The sequence below is a fragment of the Heptranchias perlo genome, unplaced genomic scaffold (genome assembly GCF_035084215.1).
Source record: "Heptranchias perlo isolate sHepPer1 unplaced genomic scaffold, sHepPer1.hap1 HAP1_SCAFFOLD_62, whole genome shotgun sequence".
Classification (NCBI taxonomy): domain Eukaryota; kingdom Metazoa; phylum Chordata; class Chondrichthyes; order Hexanchiformes; family Hexanchidae; genus Heptranchias; species Heptranchias perlo.
The window spans coordinates 5,001-18,182 of record NW_027139644.1 but is presented as its reverse complement, the minus strand read 5'-3'; the positions used below and the strand labels follow the sequence as shown (position 1 = coordinate 18,182).

Sequence of the window (13,182 nt, the reverse complement as noted above, 5' to 3'; positions counted from 1 at the left end):
TCTTTAATAGGTTAAGATTTTATCTTAAAATACAAGAACTTTTCGTGGTTCTTTTCAATTTTTGTTTGTTTTCATCTGATGAACTTATTTCAGTGAGATGGAAGTTTTTTCTTTAGGGTTAGGGCTAGGGCTAGGGTCAAGGTTAGGGTTAGCGTTAGCGTTAGGGTTAGGGTTAGGGTTTTTTCTTTAATAGCTTAATATTTTATCTTAAAATACAAGAACTTTTTGTGATTCTTGTCAATTTTTGTTTGTTTTCATCCAATGAACTTATTTCAATCAGCTAGATCTTTCTTCTTTAATGCAAAAAGATTTTATCTTCAAAGACAAGAACTTTTCGTGGTTCTTGGCAATTTTTGTTGGTTTTCAGCAAATAAACACATTTCAGTGAGATGGAGGTTTTTTCTTTAGGGTTTGGGTTAGGGTTAGGGTTAGGGATTTTTCTTTAATAGATTAAGATTTTATCTAGAAATACAAGAACATTTTGTCGTTCTTGTCAATTTTTGTTTGTTTGCATCTAATGAACTTATTTCAGTCAGCTGGATCTTCTTTCAAGAAAAAAGATTTTATCTTCAAATACAAGAACGTTTCGTGTTTCTTGGCAATTTTTGTTGGTTTTCAGCAAATGAACATATTTCAGAGAGGTAGAAGTTTTTTGTTTAATAGCTCAAGATTTTATCTTAAAATACAAGAACTTTTCGTGGTTCGTGTCAATTTTTGTTTGTTTTCATCTGATGAACTTATTTCAGTCAGCTAGATCTTCTTTAATGCAAAAAGATTTTATCTTCAAATACAAGAACTTTTCGTGTTTCTTGGCAATTTTTGTTGGTTTTCAGCAAATGAACATATTTCAGCGAGGTGGAAGTTTTTTCTTTAATAGCTTCAGATTTTATCTTCAAATACAAGAACGTTTCGTGGTTCTTGGCAATTTTGGTTGGTTTTCAGCAAATGAACATATTTCAGTGAGATTTTTCATGGATCAGTTCACCCCTCAATGATGGGGCAAGTTGGCCATCTTCCTGCAGGCTCCCCCTGAAACCCTCTCCCGCCCCTATCTTTATATCTCACCCGAGACCCTTCACCCCTGATGCCGGCCCTCCCCAGGTCAATTAGAAATCAGACTTTATGCAACTTTTTGTTTAATAAGCGTGATACAGTAATATACATGCGTGACCCCGCGCACAGGGGCGGGGGGGAAGGGGGGTCAGTCAGTCTGTGACCCCCCCCTGACTCCGTGCACAGTCAGTGTGTCTATCAGCCCCAGCCCCGCGTCCACCAGAGGTCAGAGTGCGATTCTGCCCCTTGGGTGGGCGGGAGAAGATCTCATGAGTTTCGATTCCGGTCGTGGGCCCCTGGGACGCAGGAGCACTCGAGCATCCAGATTCCTCCTCCGCTGCCGGCTCTCTCCTTCTCTCTCTCCATCCCGCGGCGATGCCTGATCCTTCCGGCGGGCGACAGTCACTCCGGCCCTCGGCCTCTCTCCGCAGCATTGACCACGAGTCACAGTCCGGGCAAGTGTGGGACTATCGGGGTGAGGGGAGAGCGGTACCTGGAGAGACAAAGAGAGGAGGTGTGAACGGAGAGAGAGGGGAGGTGTGAACCGGGAGAGAGGGGAGGTGCGAACGGAGAGAGAGAGGGGAGGTGTGAACGGGGAGAGAGAGAGAGGGGAGGTGTGAACGGGGAGAGAGAGGGGAGGTGTGAACGGAGAGAGAGGGGAGGTGTGAACGGGGAGAGAGAGAGAGGGGAGGTGTGAACGGGGAGAGAGAGAGAGGGGAGGTGTGAACGGGGAGAGAGAGGGGAGGTGTGAACGGGGAGAGAGAGAGAGGGGAGGTGTGAACGGGGAGAGAGAGGGGAGGTGTGAATGGAGAGAGAGGGGAGGTGTGAACGGGGAGAGAGAGGGGAGGTGCGAACGGGGAGAGAGAGAGAGGGGAGGTGTGAACGGGGAGAGAGAGGGGAGGTGCGAACGGAGAGAGAGAGAGAGGGGAGGTGCGAACGGGGAGAGAGAGAGAGGGGAGGTGCGAACGGGGAGAGAGAGAGAGGGGAGGTGCGAACGGGGAGAGAGAGAGGGGAGGTGTGAACGGGGAGAGAGAGAGAAGGAGCGAACGGAGAGAGAGAGGAGGCGCGAACGGAGAGAGAGGGGAGGTGCAAACGGAGAGAGAGAGGTGTGAACGGGGAGAGAGAGAGAGGGGAGGTGTGAACGGGGAGAGAGAGAGAGGGGACGTGTGAACGGGGAGAGAGAGAGAGAAGGAGCGAACGGAGAGAGAGGGGAGGTGCAAACGGAGAGAGAGAGGTGTGAACGGGGAGAGAGAGAGAGGGGAGGTGTGAACGGGGAGAGAGAGGGGAGGTGTGAACGGGAGAGAGAGGGGAGGTGTGAACGGGGAGAGAGAGGGGAGGTGTGAACGGGAGAGAGAGGGGAGGTGCGAACGGGGAGAGAGAGGGGAGGTGTGAACGGGGAGAGAGAGAGAGAGGAGGTGTGAACGGGAGAGATAGGGGAGGTGTGAACGGAGAAAGAGGGGAGGTGTGAACGGGGAGAGAGAGGGGAGGTGTGAACGGGAGAGAGGGGAGGTATGAACGGAGAGAGAGGGGAGGTGTGAACGGGGAGAGAGAGGGGAGGTGTGAACGGGGAGAGAGAGAGAGAGGAGGCGGGAAAAGAGAGAGAGAGAGGGGAGGTGTGAATGGGGAGAGAGAGAGAAGGAGCGAACGGAGAGAGAGAGGAGGCGCGAACGGGGAGAGAGGAGGCGCGAACGGAGAGAGAGAGGAGGCGCGAACGGAGAGAGAGAGGAGGCGCGAACGGAGAGAGAGAGGAGGCGCGAACGGAGAGAGAGAGGAGGCGCGAACGGAGAGAGAGAGGAGGAGTGAACGGAGAGAGAGAGGAGGCGCGAACGGAGAGAGAGAGAGAGGAGGAGTGAACGGAGAGAGAGAGGAGGCGCGAACGGAGAGAGAGAGGAGGTGCGAACGGAGAGAGAGAGGAGGCGCGAACGGAGAGAGAGAGGAGGCGCGAACGGAGAGAGAGAGAGAGGAGCGAACGGAAAGAGAGAGGAGGCGCGAACGGAGAGAGAGGAGGCGCGAACGGAGAGAGAGAGGAGGCGCGAACAGAGAGAGGGAGGAGGCGCGAACGGAGAGAGAGAGGAGGCGCGAACAGAGAGAGAGAGGAGGAGTGAACGGAGAGAGAGAGGAGGCGCGAACAGAGAGAGAGAGGAGGAGTGAACGGAGAGAGAGAGGAGGCGCGAACAGAGAGAGGAGGAGTGAACGGAGAGAGAGAGGAGGCGCGAACGGAGAGAGAGAGGAGGCGCGAACAGAGAGAGAGAGGAGGCGCGAACAGAGAGAGGAGGAGTGAACGGAGAGAGAGAGGAGGCGCGAACGGGGAGAGAGAGGAGGAGCGAACGGAGAGAGAGAGGAGGAGTGAACGGAGAGAGAGAGGAGGCGCGAACAGAGAGAGAGAGGAGGCGCGAACAGAGAGAGAGAGGAGGAGTGAACGGAGAGAGAGAGGAGGCGCGAACAGAGAGAGGAGGAGTGAACGGAGAGAGAGAGGAGGCGCGAACGGGGAGAGAGAGGAGGAGCGAACGGAGAGAGAGAGGAGGAGTGAACGGAGAGAGAGAGGAGGCGCGAACGGAGAGAGAGAGAGGAGGCGCGAACAGAGAGAGAGAGGAGGCGCGAACAGAGAGAGAGAGGAGGAGTGAACGGAGAGAGAGAGGAGGCGCGAACAGAGAGAGGAGGAGTGAACGGAGAGAGAGAGGAGGCGCGAACGGAGAGAGAGAGGAGGAGCGAACGGAGAGAGAGAGGAGGCGCGAACGGAGAGAGAGAGAGGAGGCGCGAACGGAGAGAGAGAGAGGAGGCGCGAACGGAGAGAGAGAGGAGGAGCGAACGGAGAGAGAGAGGAGGAGTGAACGGAGAGAGAGAGGAGGCGCGAACGGAGAGAGAGAGGAGGCGCGAACGGAGAGAGAGAGAGGAGGCGCGAACGGAGAGAGAGAGGAGGAGCGAACGGAGAGAGAGAGGAGGAGTGAACGGAGAGAGAGAGGAGGAGGCGCGAACGGAGAGAGAGAGGAGGCGCGAACGGAGAGAGGAGCGAACGGAGAGAGAGAGGAGGCGCGAACGGAGAGAGAGAGGAGGCGCGAACGGAGAGAGAGAGAGGAGGAGCGAACGGAGAGAGAGAGGAGGAGGCGCGAACGGAGAGAGAGAGGAGCGAACGGAGAGAGAGAGAGAGGAGCGAACGGAGAGAGAGAGTTGGAGTGAACGGAGAGAGAGAGAGAGGAGCGAACGGAGAGAGAGAGGAGGTGCGAACGGAGCGAGAGAGAGGAGGAGCGAACGGAGAGAGAGAGGAGGAGTGAATGGAGAGAGAGAGGAGGCGCGAACGGAGAGAGAGAGGAGGTGCGAACGGAGAGAGAGAGGAGGCGCGAACGGAGAGAGAGAGAGGAGGAGTGAACGGAGAGAGAGGAGGCGCGAACGGAGAGAGAGAGAGGAGGAGCGAACGGAGAGAGAGAGGAGGAGTGAATGGAGAGAGAGAGGAGGCGCGAACGGAGAGAGAGAGGAGGTGCGAACGGAGCGAGAGAGGAGGCGCGAACGGAGAGAGAGAGAGGAGGAGCGAACGGAGAGAGAGAGGAGGAGTGAATGGAGAGAGAGAGGAGGCGCGAACGGAGAGAGAGAGGAGGTGCGAACGGAGAGAGAGAGGAGGCGCGAACGGAGAGAGAGAGGAGGCGCGAACGGAGAGAGCGAGGAGGTGCGAACGGAGAGAGAGAGGAGGCGCGAACGGAGAGAGAGAGGAGGAGAGAACGCAGAGAGAGAGGAGGTGCGAACGGAGAGAGAGAGGAGGCGCGAACAGAGAGAGAGAGGAGGAGTGAACGGAGAGAGAGAGGAGGCGCGAACGGAGAGAGAGAGGAGGAGCGAACGGAGAGAGAGAGGAGGCGCGAACGGAGAGAGAGAGGAGGAGCGAACGGAGAGAGAGAGGAGGAGTGAACGGAGAGAGAGAGGAGGAGGCGCGAACGGAGAGAGAGAGGAGGCGCGAACGGAGAGAGAGAGGAGCGAACGGAGAGAGAGAGGAGGCGCGAACGGAGAGAGAGAGGAGGCGCGAACGGAGAGAGAGAGAGGAGCGAACGGAGAGAGAGAGGAGGAGGCGCGAACGGAGAGAGAGAGGAGCGAACGGAGAGAGAGAGAGAGGAGCGAACGGAGAGAGAGAGTTGGAGTGAACGGAGAGAGAGAGAGAGGAGCGAACGGAGAGAGAGAGGAGGTGCGAACGGAGCGAGAGAGGAGGCGCGAACGGAGAGAGAGGAGGCGCGAACGGAGAGAGAGAGAGGAGGAGCGAACGGAGAGAGAGAGGAGGTGCGAACGGAGAGAGAGAGGAGGAGTGAACGGAGAGAGAGAGGAGGCGCGAACGGAGAGAGAGAGGAGGAGGGAACGGAGAGAGAGAGGAGGAGGGAACGGAGAGAGAGAGGAGCGAACGGAGAGAGAGAGGAGGCGCGAACGGAGAGAGAGAGGAGGCGCGAACGGAGAGAGAGAGGAGCGAACGGAGAGAGAGAGAGAGGAGCGAACGGAGAGAGAGAGAGAGGAGCGAACGGAGAGAGAGAGTTGGAGTGAACGGAGAGAGAGAGAGAGGAGCGAACGGAGAGAGAGAGGAGGTGCGAACGGAGCGAGAGAGGAGGCGCGAACGGAGAGAGAGGAGGAGCGAACGGAGAGAGAGAGGAGGAGTGAATGGAGAGAGAGAGGAGGCGCGAACGGAGAGAGAGAGGAGCGATAGGAGAGAGAGAGGAGGAGTGAACGGAGAGAGAGAGGAGGCGCGAACGGAGAGAGAGAGGAGGTGCGAACGGAGAGAGAGAGGAGGCGCGAACGGAGAGAGAGAGGAGGAGGGAACGGAGAGAGAGAGGAGGAGGAGCGAACGGGGAGAGAGAGGAGGAGTGAACGGAGAGAGAGAGGAGGTGCGAACGGAGAGAGAGAGAGAGAGGAGGAGCGAACGGAGAGAGAGAGGAGGAGCGAACGGAGAGAGAGGAGGCGCGAACGGAGAGAGAGAGAGAGAGGAGGAGCGAACGGAGAGAGAGAGGAGGAGCGAACGGAGAGAGAGAGGAGGAGCGAACGGAGAGAGAGAGGAGGTGCGAACGGAGAGAGAGAGAGAGAGAGAGGAGGAGCGAACGGAGAGAGAGAGGAGGAGCGAACGGAGAGAGAGAGGAGGAGCGAACGGAGAGAGAGAGGAGGAGCGAACGGAGAGAGAGAGGAGGAGCGAACGGAGAGAGAGATAGAGAGAGGAGGTGCGAACGGAGAGGGAGAGGAGGAGCGAACGGAGAGAGAGAGGAAGAGCGAACGGAGAGAGAGAGGAAGAGCGAACGGAGAGAGAGAGGAAGAGCGAACGGAGAGAGAGAGGAGGCGCGGACGGAGAGAGAGAGGAGGTGCGAACGGAGAGAGAGGAGGCGCGAACGGAGAGAGAGAGAGAGAGAGAGAGAGGGAGGAGGAGCGAACGGAGAGAGAGGAGGCGCGAACGGAGAGGGAGAGAGAGAGAGAGAGGAGGAGCGAACGGAGAGAGAGAGGAGGAGCGAACGGAGAGAGAGAGAGAGAGAGGAGGAGCGAACGGAGAGAGAGAGGAGGAGCGAACGGAGAGAGAGAGGAGGTGCGAACGGAGAGAGAGAGAGAGAGAGAGAGAGGAGGAGCGAACGGAGAGAGAGAGGAGGAGCGAACGGAGAGAGGAGGCGCGAACGGAGAGAGAGAGAGAGAGAGAGGAGGAGCGAACGGAGAGAGAGAGGAGGAGCGAACGGAGAGAGAGAGGAGGAGCGAACGGAGAGAGAGAGGAGGAGCGAACGGAGAGAGAGAGGAGGTGCGAACGGAGAGAGAGAGAGAGAGAGGAGGAGCGAACGGAGAGAGAGAGGAGGAGCGAACGGAGAGAGAGAGGAGGTGCGAACGGAGAGAGAGAGAGAGAGAGAGAGAGGAGGAGCGAACGGAGAGAGAGAGGAGGAGCGAACGGAGAGAGGAGGCGCGAACGGAGAGAGAGAGAGAGAGAGGAGGAGCGAACGGAGAGAGAGAGGAGGAGCGAACGGAGAGAGAGAGGAGGAGCGAACGGAGAGAGAGAGGAGGTGCGAACGGAGAGAGAGAGAGAGAGAGAGAGAGAGAGGAGGAGCGAACGGAGAGAGAGAGGAGGAGCGAACGGAGAGAGAGAGAGAGGAGGTGCGAACGGAGAGAGAGAGGAGGTGCGAACGGAGAGAGAGAGGAGGCGCGAACGGAGAGAGAGAGGAGGAGGGAACGGAGAGAGAGAGGAGGAGGAGCGAACGGGGAGAGAGAGGAGGAGTGAACGGAGAGAGAGAGGAGGAGTGAACGGAGAGAGAGAGGAGGTGCGAACGGAGAGAGAGGAGGTGCGAACGGAGAGAGAGGAGGTGCGAACGGAGAGAGAGAGGAGGCGCGAACGGAGAGAGAGAGGAGGAGCGAACGGAGAGAGAGAGGAGGAGCGAACGGAGAGAGAGAGGAGGTGCGAACGGAGAGAGAGAGGAGGAGGTGCGAACGGAGAGAGAGAGCAGGTGCGAACGGAGAGAGAGAGAGAGAGAGAGGAGGAGCGAACGGAGAGAGAGAGTTGGAGTGAACGGAGAGAGAGAGAGAGAGGAGCGAACGGAGAGAGAGAGGAGGTGCGAACGGAGCGAGAGAGGAGGCGCGAACGGAGAGAGAGAGAGGAGGAGCGAACGGAGAGAGAGAGAGAGGAGCGAACGGAGAGAGAGAGTTGGAGTGAACGGAGAGAGAGAGAGAGAGGAGCGAACGGAGAGAGAGAGAGAGGAGCGAACGGAGAGAGAGAGTTGGAGTGAACGGAGAGAGAGAGAGAGAGGAGCGAACGGAGAGAGAGAGGAGGTGCGAACGGAGCGAGAGAGGAGGCGCGAACGGAGAGAGAGAGAGGAGGAGCGAACGGAGAGAGAGAGAGAGGAGCGAACGGAGAGAGAGAGTTGGAGCGAACGGAGAGAGAGAGAGAGAGGAGCGAACGGAGAGAGAGAGGAGGTGCGAACGGAGCGAGAGAGGAGGCGCGAACGGAGAGAGAGAGAGGAGGAGCGAACGGAGAGAGAGAGAGAGGAGCGAACGGAGAGAGAGAGTTGGAGTGAACGGAGAGAGAGAGAGAGGAGCGAACGGAGAGAGAGAGGAGCGAACGGAGAGAGAGAGTTGGAGTGAACGGAGAGAGAGAGAGAGGAGCGAACGGAGAGAGAGAGGAGGTGCGAACGGAGAGAGAGAGGAGGTGCGAACGGAGAGAGAGAGAGAGGAGCGAACGGAGAGAGAGAGGAGGAGTGAACGGAGAGAGAGAGGAGGAGTGAACGGAGAGAGAGAGGAGGTGCGAACGGAGAGAGAGAGAGAGGAGCGAACGGAGAGAGAGAGGAGGTGCGAACGGAGAGAGAGAGAGAGGAGCGAACGGAGAGAGAGAGGAGGTGCGAACGGAGAGAGAGGAGGAGGGAACGGAGAGAGAGAGAGAGGAGCGAACGGAGAGAGAGAGGAGGTGCGAACGGAGAGAGAGGAGGAGGGAACGGAGAGAGAGAGGAGGAGGGAACGGAGAGAGAGAGGAGGTGCGAACGGAGAGAGAGGAGGTGCGAACGGAGAGAGAGGAGGAGGGAACGGAGAGAGAGAGGAGGAGGGAACGGAGAGAGAGAGGAGGCGCGAACGGAGAGAGAGAGGAGGCGCGAACGGAGAGAGAGAGGAGGAGGGAACGGAGAGAGGAGGACGGAACGGAGAGAGAGAGGAGGTGTGAACGGAGAGAGAGAGGAGGTGCGAACGGAGAGAGAGGAGGTGCGAACGGAGAGAGAGGAGGTGCGAACGGAGAGAGAGGAGGTGCGAACGGAGAGAGAGGAGGTGCGAACGGAGAGAGAGAGGAGGCGCGAACGGAGAGAGAGAGGAGGAGCGAACGGAGAGAGAGAGGAGGAGCGAACGGAGAGAAAGAGGAGGTGCGAACGGAGAGAGAGAGAGAGAGAGAGAGAGGAGGAGCGAACGGAGAGAGAGAGGAGGAGCGAACGGAGAGAGAGGAGGCGCGAACGGAGAGAGAGAGAGAGAGGAGGAGCGAACGGAGAGAGAGAGGAGGAGCGAACGGAGAGAGAGAGGAGGTGCGAACGGAGAGAGAGAGAGAGAGAGGAGGAGCGAACGGAGAGAGAGAGGAGGAGCGAACGGAGAGAGAGGAGGAGCGAACGGAGAGAGAGATAGAGGAGGTGCGAACGGAGAGGGAGAGGAAGAGCGAACGGAGAGAGAGAGGAGGTGCGAACGGAGAGAGAGGAGGAGGGAACGGAGAGAGGAGGAGGGAACGGAGAGAGGAGGAGGGAACGGAGAGAGGAGGAGGGAACGGAGAGAGAGGAGGAGGGAACGGAGAGAGAGAGGAGGCGCGAATGGAGAGAGAGAGGAGGAGGGAACGGAGAGAGGAGGAGGGAACGGAGAGAGAGAGAGAGAGAGGAGGAGCGAACGGAGAGAGAGGAGGTGCGAACGGAGAGAGAGGAGGTGCGAACGGAGAGAGAGGAGGTGCGAACGGAGAGAGAGGAGGTGCGAACGGAGAGAGAGGAGGTGCGAACGGAGAGAGAGGAGGTGCGAACGGAGAGAGAGAGGAGGCGCGAACGGAGAGAGAGAGGAGGAGCGAACGGAGAGAGAGAGGAGGAGCGAACGGAGAGAAAGAGGAGGTGCGAACGGAGAGAGAGAGAGAGAGAGAGAGGAGGAGCGAACGGAGAGAGAGAGGAGGAGCGAACGGAGAGAGAGAGGAGGTGCGAACGGAGAGAGAGAGAGGAGGAGCGAACGGAGAGAGAGAGAGGAGGTGCGAACGGAGAGAGAGAGGAGGAGGTGCGAACGGAGAGAGAGAGAGGAGGAGCGAACGGAGAGAGAGAGAGGTGCAAACGGAGAGAGAGAGAGGAGGTGCGAACGGAGAGAGAGAAAGGAGGTGCGAACGGAGAGAGAGAGAGAGGTGCGAACGGAGAGAGAGAGAGGAGGAGCGAACGGAGAGAGAGAGAGGAGGAGCGAACGGAGAGAGAGAGAGGAGGAGCGAACGGAGAGAGAGAGAGAGAGGTGCGAACGGAGAGAGAGAGAGAGGTGCGAACGGAGAGAGAGAGAGATGTGAACAGAGAGAGAGAGAGAGATGTGAACGGAGAAAGAGAGAGATGTGAACGGAGAAAGAGAGAGAGAGATGTGAACGGAGAGAGAGAGAGGGATGTGAACGGAGAGAGAACGAACAGGGAGAGAGAGGAGAGAGAGGTGAGAATGGAGAGGGAGAGGGAGAGAGATGTGCGAACGGAGAGAGAACGAAGGGAGAGAGAGAGAGGAGAGAGAGAGAGAGGAGAGAGAGGAGAGAGAGGTGAGAATGGAGAGGGAGAGGGAGAGAGATGTGTGAACGGAGAGAGAACGAAGGGAGAGAGAGAGAGGAGAGAGAGGTGAGAATGGAGATGGAGAGGGAGAGAGATGTGTGAACGGAGAGAGAACGAACGGGGAGAGAGAGGAGAGAGAGGTGAGAATGGAGATGGAGAGGGAGAGAGATGTGTGAACGGAGAGAGAACGAACGGGGGGAGAGAGAGGAGAGAGAGGAGAGAGAGGTGAGAATGGAGATGGAGAGGGAGAGAGATGTGTGAACAGAGAGAGAATGAAGGGAGAGAGAGAGTGGAGAGAGACAGGGAGAAAGAGGTGAGAATGGAGAGGGAGAGCGAGAGGGAGAGAGATGTGTGAACGGAGAGAGAATGAAGGGAGAGCGAGAGAGGAGAGAGACAGGGAGAAAGAGGTGAGAACGGGGAGGGAGAGACAAAGAAAGACAAAGAGAGACCAGGAGAGAGAGGTGAGAACGGGGAGAGAGAGAGAGAGAGATGTGAACGAAGATGGAAAGAAAGAGAATGGAGAGAGAGGTGGTGAGAATGGAGAGGGGACAGGGAGAGCGAGAGGGTGAAAACGGAGAGAAGGTGAGAAGAATGGGGGGAGAGAGAGAGAGAAAGGTGAAAGGGATGGTGAAAGGAGCAGAGAAAGAGAAAAGGAGAGAGAAATGGGGAGAAAAAGGTGAAAGGGACAGAGAGGGAGAGAGAGAGAGAGGAGGTGAGAATGGATAGTGAGATGTAAAAGGAATGGAGAGAGAGAGGAGGTGAGAATGGATACAGAGAGAGCAAGAGGTGAAAAGAACGTCTTGATATCAGAGAGCTTGCTCTCCATCCTGTCTTTATACAGGATCCAACCTCAGTTGTCTCTCATCCTGCTGCGGTCACCAAGCAGTGGAGATGAGACTCAGGTACCCGACTGTACTCACATACCAGGGACTCCTTCAGGAGGTCGCAAGCATGTCGTCTCGACAGCTCACACCACCATAGAATGGTTACAAGTAATGGAAGGAGGCCGTTCACCCCACTGAGCCCGTGCAAGCTCTTTGTATGAGCAATCCAATTAGTCCCATTCCCCTGCTTTTTCCCAGTCGCCCTGCAAATTTTGTTCCCTTCAAATATTTATCCAATTCCTTTTTGAAAGTCACGACTGAATCTGCTTCCACCTCCCTTTCAGATCCTCATGTCACCTTTGGTTCTTTTGCCGATTGCCTTTGGTTCCGCCAATGGGAACAATTTCTCTGGATTTACTTTATCGAAACCCTTCCTGATTTTGCACAGTTCTATCTTCAACACTTGGACACTTTCAAGGGTTCACTCACGTTCCCCTCACGATATGCCAAGTCGTTATCTGTCTACGTGTGGTCAGCCTCCCCCCTTCGACGTGTCAGCCCACCAACCTCCCTTTCATGTTCATCGCGCTGACCGGTCGGTCTGAGTTACGGCTGGCCGACTCGAGAGGCTCCGAGATCCCAAGGCGGGCCTTGGGATCGAACTCACCGTCGTCAGACGCAGAAGCCGAGAGTCGAGACGTCCTCGTCGAGGCGGAGCGGGGGTCTCCTCCTGGGCTGTGTGGGTCGGGGCTCGGCCCTCGGTCCGTCTGGGGGTCCCTGGAGATCAGGAGATGCTGGTACCCTGACTCCAGCTCTGCGGGAAGGAGGACACACAGGGGGAACAGTGTGAGGCTGGATGGTATGAGAGCCGGGGGGGGGAAGGGGAAGAGAGACACGGGGGAGGAGGGGAAGAGAGACACGGGGGGAGGAGGGGAAGAGAGACACGGGGGGGGGGAAGAGAGGCACGGGGGGAGGGGAAGAGAGACACGGGGGAGGGGGAAGAGAAACACGGGGGAGGGGAAGAGAAACCACGGGGGAGGGGAAGAGAAACACGGGGGAGGGGAAGAGAGACACGGGGGGGAGGGGAAGAGAGACACGGGGGGAGGGGAAGAGAGACACGGGGGAGGGGACGAGAGACACGGGGGGAGGGACGAGAGACACGGGGGGAGGGGACGAGTGACACGGGGGGAGGGGACGAGAGACACGGGGGGAGGGACGAGAGACACGGGGGGAGGGGACGAGAGACACGGGGGGAGGGGACGAGAGACACGGGGGGAGGGGACGAGAGACACGGGGGGAGGGGGACGAGAGACACGGGGGGAGGGGACGAGAGACACGGGGGGGGAGGGGAAGAGAGACACGGGGGGGAGGGAAGAGAGACACGGGGGGAGGGGTAGAGAGACACGGGGGAGGGGAAGAGAGACACGGGGGAGGGGAAGGGAGACACGGGGGGAGGGGAAGGGAGACACGGGGGGGGAGGGGAAGAGAGACACGGGGGGGGAGGGAAGAGAGACACGGGGGGGAGGGGAAGAGAGACACGGGGGGGGAGGGAAGAGAGACACGGGGGGGAGGGGAAGAGAGACACGGGGGGGAGGGGAAGAGAGACACGGGGGGGAGGGGAAGAGAGACACGGGGGGGAGGGGAAGAGAGACACGGGGGGGAGGGAAGAGAGACACGGGGGGGAGGGGAAGAGAGACACGGGGGGGAGGGAAGAGAGACACGGGGGGGAGGGGAAGAGAGACACGGGGGGGAGGGGAAGAGAGACACGGGGGGGAGGGGAAGAGAGACACGGGGGGGAGGGGAAGAGAGACACGGGGGGAGGGGAAGAGAGACACGGGGAGGGGGGAGAGAGGGACACGGAGGGGGAGAAGGGAGGGGGGGGGAGAGAGGGACGCGGGAGGGGGGACAGAGGGACACGGGAGGGGGGGAGAGAGGACACGGGAGGGGGGGGAGAGAGGGACACGGGACGGGGGGGGAGAGAGGGACACGGGAGGGGGGGGGGAGAGAGGGACACGGGAGGGGGGGACAGAGGGACACGGGAGGGGGGGGACAGAGGGACACGGGAGGGGGGGAGAGAGGGACAC

General features: G+C 58.3%; 1 long non-coding RNA gene across 1 annotated transcript; it reads right to left on the bottom strand.

Annotated features, from left to right (window-relative positions):
• Positions 1 to 1,119: 1,119 nt before the first annotated feature.
• LOC137317427 (uncharacterized) lies at positions 1,120 to 11,908 on the bottom strand. Its single transcript, XR_010961701.1, has 2 exons — positions 11,766 to 11,908; positions 1,120 to 1,546 (listed from the first exon to the last, which is right to left on the bottom strand). It is a non-coding gene; the product is annotated as an uncharacterized lncRNA (long non-coding RNA).
• Positions 11,909 to 13,182: the final 1,274 nt, after the last annotated feature.